This window comes from Lepeophtheirus salmonis, chromosome 8 (genome assembly GCF_016086655.4).
Source record: "Lepeophtheirus salmonis chromosome 8, UVic_Lsal_1.4, whole genome shotgun sequence".
Classification (NCBI taxonomy): domain Eukaryota; kingdom Metazoa; phylum Arthropoda; class Copepoda; order Siphonostomatoida; family Caligidae; genus Lepeophtheirus; species Lepeophtheirus salmonis.
The window spans coordinates 15,404,733-15,413,809 of record NC_052138.2 but is presented as its reverse complement, the minus strand read 5'-3'; the positions used below and the strand labels follow the sequence as shown (position 1 = coordinate 15,413,809).

Below are 9,077 nucleotides of genomic sequence, written 5' to 3'. Positions count from 1 at the left end.
TTTAGTCTACAAATAGTGGGAAATTCATATTTTTAACATACATAATAGATGATTATAACAAAACAACTATATTGAGAGTAAAGTCAACTGAGGCATTGGAAATGTAAAAATAACAAAGTTGATATCTATAAGTCGACTCTTTTTTAAAAAGTATTAGAAGAAAAACACTTCTCAGAGAGCGCCATTTACTCTCCTTGTAGCTTTTAAAATATAAATATATATATATATTTATCATAGGGAACTTTCCCTTCAGCTTACAAGAAACAGCAAGTAGGATACCACCGTCACCCACGGCGCAAGAGGAGGAAGAAGAGGTAGGAGGGGGGTTCTTCGGAGAAGGTGATTTTTTCACAAAAATATAAATCCTTAAGACGAGAGTTAGTTACAGCAGATTATTTTCGTAGAGCGTTGTGTAAATGAAAGTGTGATTGATTGATAGAGTTTCTTTTGTGACATTGAATTTTTGAAATTTGCACAAAGTTACATTTGTTAACAAAACACAAAGATGTGTCATTAAAATTAATTATAACAATAATTACGAAAGATATACATAAACAATAATATAGTTGTCATCCTTCTGTGGAGATGAACATCCGCGAGTAAAGGTAAGTGAAGAGTAAAAACAATCTAAATATATTACTAATCCTTCAATTAGTTCTCCAAAAACCAATTTTAGTATCCTGGGAAATATCGGGATCAGATAGTCAATAATAAATATTTTGTAATTTTTTATTACTTTATTTTATATGTATTTAAAGAAGAAAAAAACATAAATTTTAAACCAGTTGTTCAAAAATAAAAAAATAATTAATTTTTTCTACGTTAAAAGGTATAATTATACCATATTTGTACATCAATTGCACAGCAGCTTATATGAATCGTTAAAAACTTTACTCCAAGTGAATCTTCATGAATCATTATATAAATGAATTCCATCATGAAAGCAGATAGTATTAAACTATAATTATAGCCCTGATTTCCCAGGAATTTCGAGTAGAGATACACCCCGAAAAATCCCTGGAAAACGGGATCCTGAGACAAAAATCATACTAATTGTCTCTAATATGTAAGCAAAAGGGAAATTTTGAAAAATTTCCAACCAAATGAATAATTAATTCAGCTGTAATTTTCAATATTGTGCCATGTACTTTTTTATTATATATTTCCCTTCAAACACAACTGAACCAAATGCTATCATTAAATCTTTCATTCCCTTTGCAATTTACAGTTATTTGTATGTACGTACATATATCAATATACCATATTACAAACCATTTCATTTGTATAATGGAAATTATGATTACTCCTATAAAAACACGCAGTAGAAAATCTCAATCAAAGAGATGGCTCAAAAACTAACTTAATCTGAAGAAATGCCTCAAGCCAAAACTTTTTTGACGGGGGATGAGCTGTATCGAATAACGTTCATGTGTATGTTCTTTGATAATTATGATACATTCATATTGTTGTGTCAATTCTTACTTATTCAATGCAGCCCAATCCAATTTTAATATAGGTCTTATCAGTCATTGGGATCGGTTCTTAAGACTGTCAGTCCTTCGGACTCTCAGTACTAGAACTGATTAAAAAGATGAAATAAAGTTGATGGACGTCATAAAGGACCGAACTTCATAAGTTTTAGGACTGAACTGAACCAGACGGAGACTGAACTAAATAAGGACAGGCCCAACGCTTAAGATACATATCTATAGTGAAGATTTATCCTTTATGCCTTTAATCCTCATTCATCTTGGAAGATAACCGTTTACAAAATGAAGCTGTCATTTCCAATACACTTAATGGACCAAACAAATTTTACCAGGAATAATTTTTGTAACAAGTACTAAGCATTATTCATAGATTTTTCAATCTATCTACCTTTATTTTAATTTACAGCCTCCAATCGCTGTTTAAATGATATACATAAATCACAAATAGTTCTCTTGGGAATTGATCTCCATTCTTGGACAATTACTCTTTTTAAAGAATTAATACTTTCCGAGCTAAATTGATTTAGCTTCACTTCAAGATATCTCTATATTTTGTAATCCCGTGAGTTCAAATCTGAAGAGAAAGGGGCAATACTTATCTGGGCCAAAATATCATATTTGATGCAAAGAACAGTTGAGTTTCCTATCCATAGCAGGGCGTAGAATACGGCTGGAATGCATATTTTTTATCCATGGCAGTATTTGTAATGAACCAAAGCTTTACGCCAAGCCCCAAAACCACATCCATTTAGCTCTTGGAATTGATTTTTACATCCATACCAAAAAACCTAAGGAAGATACACAACATTGGGGAATACAGCACTCGGACCATTACAGAAGTAGGTTCAACTCGTCTTTAGATTATTTTCTGATTCCATGCTAGGTTATTCTTCCAGACAGATTCAATAGTGAATACAAAATCACCTAGGTGCTTGATCTTTTGAAGAAGAATGGTTATCTTTCATTTTTTCTTTTTTAGAAGCTTCCGTTATTATATGATGGTGTTTGTATATTTTCATTTTATGATCCTCTTCAACGATTTTAGTCATCATCCTTGCATTCTTATACTTTATGATGAACTTTTATCACATTTGGAGTCCTAACCTGCCAAATTATTTTTTTCCTTAGTTTTGAGGTGAGGTTTTCAGTTTCTTGATATCTTTTGACAATTTTAATCATTCCTTATCGAGTAATGAATCTCCTATAACGCCATGCAACTTCTGAAATCATATTTTAATTCTTATAATATTTAACAACAGCATGTCTTTGATCCCCAATAATGACTGATCAAGATGACCTTATCTACTGACTAGAAGGTCAGGGCAGAATTCATATTTTATAAAAATTTATGCATTTTTTCTCTTTTTAGTAGAAAGGTTACGGGATTCAATAAAAGTTACGGCCTTGTAAAGTGTTCATTTTGAAATGTTGTGTAAAAACAAGAAATGAGTGTACAACTTTTTTCTCAAAAAATGAGGTATCTTCATTTTGCATTTTTTTGTTTATTTTTCTACAATTTATACATAACTTAATCCTTTATTAATATGTAAATTAAGATGAATTATTATGGAAATATCAAAAAAAAATAAAAATGAAACTATTGTAGTTGGCACTGCTGACTGCAATGGGAGGCACATCAAGATTAAATTCAAGGAACAATAACAAGAGTATAATGAGTTTGATTTTTATTGCTACCAACATCCATTTTTGTAATTCTTGCTTCCTCCCATCTTTAAGAGGCTATTGCATTTATTTATGCATTATTTTTATTAAAAGTATATTTAAATTAATTTTTAAACTCGGAGAGTATTGTCGCTAGGCAAGGGGTGAAGGGGCTCCCCCCAAAATAAGGAATTTTTGGTTTTTATTAGAATTTTTTTCGTCATTCCGGCAAATTATGTAGCAAAAAATTAATATTTGAATTTTTTTTCCAAAAATATTATTTTCTATGAATAACATTGGATTTTTAATTTTTTTTTTCAAAAAATTTAATTTTTGTGAATATATATGGAATTTTAAAAAAATTAAAAATTTTAATTTTTTTTCCTAAAGATTCCCAACAAAACATATTTCTGCAGACGCCCCTGCAAAGATAAAAGACTTTTTGTTGCAAGATTAGCCTTTTCCTTTCTTATGAAACATCAATAGCTTAAAAAAGAATAATACCGGTTTTCTCATTTTCTTCTTACATCAAATTATCTATATATAAATCGATTCAAACTCTTCAATGGGATGCACCAAGTTAATTATTATTAGTAACACAGAGATTTATTAATTAAACATGCACTTGCTTCAAAACATCTTCTCTTTATTCATGAGAATGAATGAGTGCATCAACATACACTTTGTACAAACACAATTTAAAAAGAGCTCTATTCTTGAATTAAATATACAAAAGCAAGCAAGAATAATTTTTCTCAAAATTGATTGTGGATTCTTCCATAAATTCTTCATTTTTTGGCCAATTTTTCTAATATAAACTTTTGGTGTGTCAAAAATGGAACTTAAAGTAGGCAAAATATATCGTAAGAATGGAATGTTGAACCAAAGGCGTCCACAGGATTTTATATGAATTTACTTTTTTTTCTAAAAGTTAATTTTTGGGAAAAATTTCAAATATTGAATTTTTTTGTAAAAAAATTCAAAAATCCACAGTTATTCACAAAAATTTTAATTTTTTCTGAAAAAAAAAATCATAGATATTATCAAAAAAATGAATTTTTTTAGAAATAAATTCAAAAATCCTCATCTGATCACACAAAACTGTAAATTAGTAGGAGTTAAAGTTCAAAAATTAAATTTCATGTATTAAATTAATGTAAAAAATATCAAAAATCAACAAATATTCACAAAAATTAAATTTTTTGTAGGAAAATTTCAAAAATCCATAGCTTTTCACAGAACACTAAATTTTTTGAAAAAAACAAAAAAAACAATGAATATTACATTTTTTGGAAAAAAAATTAAATTAAATTTCAAATATGAAATTTTTTGGAAAAAAAAAAGAATAATGTTAAATTTTCAGCTAAAAATAAAAAATAAATCCCTGGGGAGTTACATCTCCTCCAGCCCACTCTCTGTGGACGCCCCTGTGATAGATTTTATTTAAAATGTATCATCGTGAGGCCAATAAAAGTCACTTAAATCAAATGAGTATCATAACTCATTCCAAAAATTTGAATAATAACCATGTCTCAAATATGTCTATTAAATATGAAGCTGTATTAAATTAAAAAATAAATTGAGACTTTCTTCTTTTATTGATTTGGTTCAAGATTTTTTTTATATTGATGAACCACATGTGTCCATTTTAATTTCCTTTTTATTAATGTAGGATTTAAAAATTTAACATATTAATAATGAAATATGATAACATTCATTCGTTGCTTATTGTTGAACATACAAAAGTCGTTTTGAATAAAAAAGTAATAATTTAAATTTTTATTTTGACATAAAATGAGTATGACATGGCATATACAGATACAATATCCATTTTTGAGGTACCATCTTATTTAAATGCATTTAAAGTTGAGTTTTTGTTTTCTCCGATTTTTTTTATATATAAAAATATAGGAATTTAAATGTTCATACCATCTATCAGAAGAGCATCTGTCTACAAAAGTGGTCTGAAATGTTTCCGACCTAAAAGGACATAAGGCATTTTTTTAGGATTTTTTATTTTATTTTTCAACATAGTTTCCTTGTAATTCTACAAAATTCTTCCTGCGATGCTCCCATCTATGTAACCACACCAAATAGTACTCGGTGCTTTTTTCTGCGAAATGACTGTTCACGACACACTTTTTTTTTGGGCTAAATTACGCCGAGTTGTATCGAATTAGACGCATCACATTGTGATAGAATAAGCCTTGATATGTCTGCTATTGTTTAAATCTATTTAAAGGTTACACTTTCAAGAATAAATATTTTATGACAGCTTGATACTCGATTTTTACAAAAGCAATCACTTCAACTCACTCAAACGACTGTTACATAACAAATTGCGCGTCCAAAAAGTCTGAAACTTAAGTAAAAAATTGTCAACAGATGCGAGATAGGTGTGAATCGCTTTTATTTATGAGTTCTACCATTTTTACATTGAGATCGAAAACTTTACCCCACTCTCGTATTTTAACAACAATTGAGACAAGACTTATCCCATGATGGAAGAAATGTTGACAACCCCAACCAATTATTCAATTACACACCCCATCCTGAGTTTAAAATTTGGCGGACATTCCTTTTTACATGATTTTTCTTCAGTAGGGATTTTTTCTACCCAGTTTTTATTTAGAATAGGGTATTTTCCGCCTTATTCTTTTCTTTTCTGTTGATTTTCATGGATTTATGAATACATTAAAACTACATATAATGATAGCCAAAACTATAGTTTATTTCATTTCAGGATACATTATTTACAAAATCTAGTCAAAATATTCCATATTATACACTAACGGTAGTACTCGGCAATGCCTGGAGTAATTAGGCGTCGGCTAAATTTTGCTTTAATAATATAAAAGATATTCCCCCTCGAAATCCTCAGTGTTACTCACCGTTTTTCATGAGCACACTCAAACGTAACTACCCAATACTTATATCAATTCCTATGACGTGTTCTTTCCTCAAGAATAAAATAATAATAATAAAAGTTGGAAAAATAATAATAATATGAGGGCATGACTGATAAGTACTTTAGTTTTTTGAGTGCTCATTTATAAAAATAAACCAAATTCATTTGAACATAGCAGTGTTTACATTTAATTCACATCTTAACCTACATTGAAAATACTCATGAATATAATATAATATACATAAGAGACCAATTCAAAAACAGACAGAAACAGTCCTTCTTGCTTTAATAATATAAATTAATGTCAATATTATCCATTCGAATTTATTAATTTTTCTCTTGCATTCCTATCTTCAAAAGAAAAATAACCTAACAAATTTGGAGTCAGTGCCTAACGTATAATTATGGTTTGACATTCAGGTACAACCAGAAGAACCAACATTTAAGATTCAAATTTATAAAAAATGATACTTTTTCGAAAAGAAGAAAGCTGAAATTACTGGAATTTTCACTTTGAGTCAAAACAGAGTGTAAAGCTACAGATTAGCCGGAATGAAGTGCAATTCGAGTTCCGAGTCTCAAGTTCTAATTCAATCATCATAAGAGACAAAACAATACAAGACGAACTATGGAATAAGTGAGAAACAATAGTGTTGGGTTACTTTTTTCATGACTATAAAATAATAAATATGAACTGAAAATTTGTTATATAATAAAAAGGATAGGAAAAAATAGAGGTTGGCGGAAGTATTTTCACAGGTTTTGTTTTACACGTAATCTTTTCACGGACTGTTTTCAACTGAATGTTGTGTTTTTTAAAAACACTACTTATAAAATAAGTTGCGTTCTTAGTCTTCTGAATGAAGGTCAAAGAGCAGCGATGCAAAGTCATCCACAAAGTAAAAACAGAAATACGGTGTAGACCGTTGTGAAACGGCGTGAATGTGGCAAGGTTATCAAGCCTGCGCCATGCAGTCCCCACATTACCCAAAAGCCCAGACCAAAAATGACAGCCTGCGCGTTCTCCGACTTTCGTCGTCCCCTGGATTCTATGATTAAATCTAATGGCGGCAAATCGAGTAGAAAGTGTCCAAAAGTGGTCCTTCCAAATTATTATTGTCAAATAGCCTCTGCTCAATTACAAAAAAATAAAATTATACAGTTATAAAGTTTTGTATAAATACTTCTACCCACCTCTGATATCATTAAATTTTAATTCTAAAGTATTTCATACAGTTTTTTTCCATTATCAGTTTTATGGCCATATTTCTTGCCATTATTACAAGGCAGACTCAATCATTTACAAGGGAAATGGGAGCATAAATAACATAAGTATATGTTGCAATATCTTGGAATAATATGAGTTAACACTAGTCAGTAACATTGAACTTGGCTCCATTATGACGTCATCAAAAAAGTTCTCAGTTTACGTCAAACAAATTGTGTTGTAAGTTTCTTATCGAGATATTTTATATTGGGAATAATGAGGGATGGGTGTTGTTTACATAAGTACATTAGTTTGTTTAGAAAACGATCGAAAGTGACGCCATCATACGGCAAATATAATTATTTGATAAATTTATTATTTATATATTTAAATTCAAAACTGTATTTGGCGCGCAAGAAGAATAAATTTAAAAGGAGTCCCCTTTATAATGTTGCTCCCCAAAAAAAATATATAGGGCTATAAATCGTAAGCATTTTTAGTACGAAAAATGCAAATTAACATTGTAACCCTGACAATTAAGAAAATATATGTTACAAAATGCAGCTTAGCTGGTATGACGTTTGATTAAATTAGCTGCCAGTATCAGTGAATAAAAAAAATAAGGACAAATCCCACTCTGTGTCTAGCAAGGATTCCGATGTCGTTTATCCAGGCATATGGTTACACTTTATACTCAGATGTACTCTCGTTGCTCTGTTTAAGTTGCCAAAAAGCAAAAACTTGCATGCTAAAAAATGATATGGAGTTACAAACCTCCTCATATATCATCAATATTAAAATCCAGTCATATCAAAGGATAAAAAAGTTTTATTCAATTCGAATCTTTAAAGTTCGAGTCTGTTACTAACTTTGAGCCTTAGTCGTAGGCTAATGATATTTAAATACGACTTAAATACGAGTCTTCAGCTCTGAATTAGGTTGATTACAATTCATAATTACCTACTATACTGATTAAACAACCTAATTATTCTCTCCCTCGAAGAAGAGAAAGACAACATTGACTTACAATATTTATATTGTTGATAAGATAAATATTGCTCAATTCTTTCCATCTATAAGTATATTTACATATACATATATTTACGTATTTAAGTAGAACAACTGTCTTTGAAAACATAAAAACAAACTCGAACAAAAATCAAGAATTGGAAAACACCCGAAAATATTTTTTACACATTGATACATGCAGGCCAATTTTTCAAATACATATTTGAATCAATTATGGGATTATTATTAGAATTTGTTGGATGACTTAAGATATTCAAGAGTTTTAGATATCGTTAAGAACCTTTATTTAGTTTAAGAGTCTTATATTGGCCCCGATATGGCCACTTTCAAATAAAATTTATTTATTAATTTCTTATTTTTCTTTTGGGACGAGAAAACATAGCCTTTTATGACAGGCCACCACACTCTCAGACGTTGAATATCATGAATGAAATTCAGCATAAGTTGAGAAAAATTAATGTAAAGTCATACCCAAATGATTTTATAATCCATAATACTTAGGATAATGACTAAATGAATATTCAAAATGGCTGTCATTGGACAAGTAAGGTTTGGAAGGTACATTTTTGAAACCAAAGTACTAAGGACACATAACTTCTTACAACTACACAGGTTCAGACTTTAGGTCAAACTAAAGGTGCCAAAATACCAATTTCAGGTGTTCATAAAAATTTACATCCTAGGAGGATTTTGTGGATCCGTAGTACAAAAATGACAAATTTAGCTTCTGACACCAATAACAGAGCCTAGTATAATTACCTAGTCTTCAATATAAATTTTT

General features: G+C 29.7%; 1 protein-coding gene across 1 annotated transcript in view; it reads left to right on the top strand.

The window, feature by feature from the left end:
- Positions 1 to 251: 251 nt before the first annotated feature.
- LOC121123165 (potassium voltage-gated channel subfamily KQT member 1) overlaps positions 252 to 9,077 on the top strand; it is a 135,020-nt gene continuing 126,194 nt past the window's right edge. The window contains exon 1 of the mRNA XM_071890285.1: positions 252 to 605. The gene's annotated coding sequence lies outside the window, so the exon portion shown is untranslated. The remainder of the gene's footprint in view (positions 606 to 9,077) is intronic.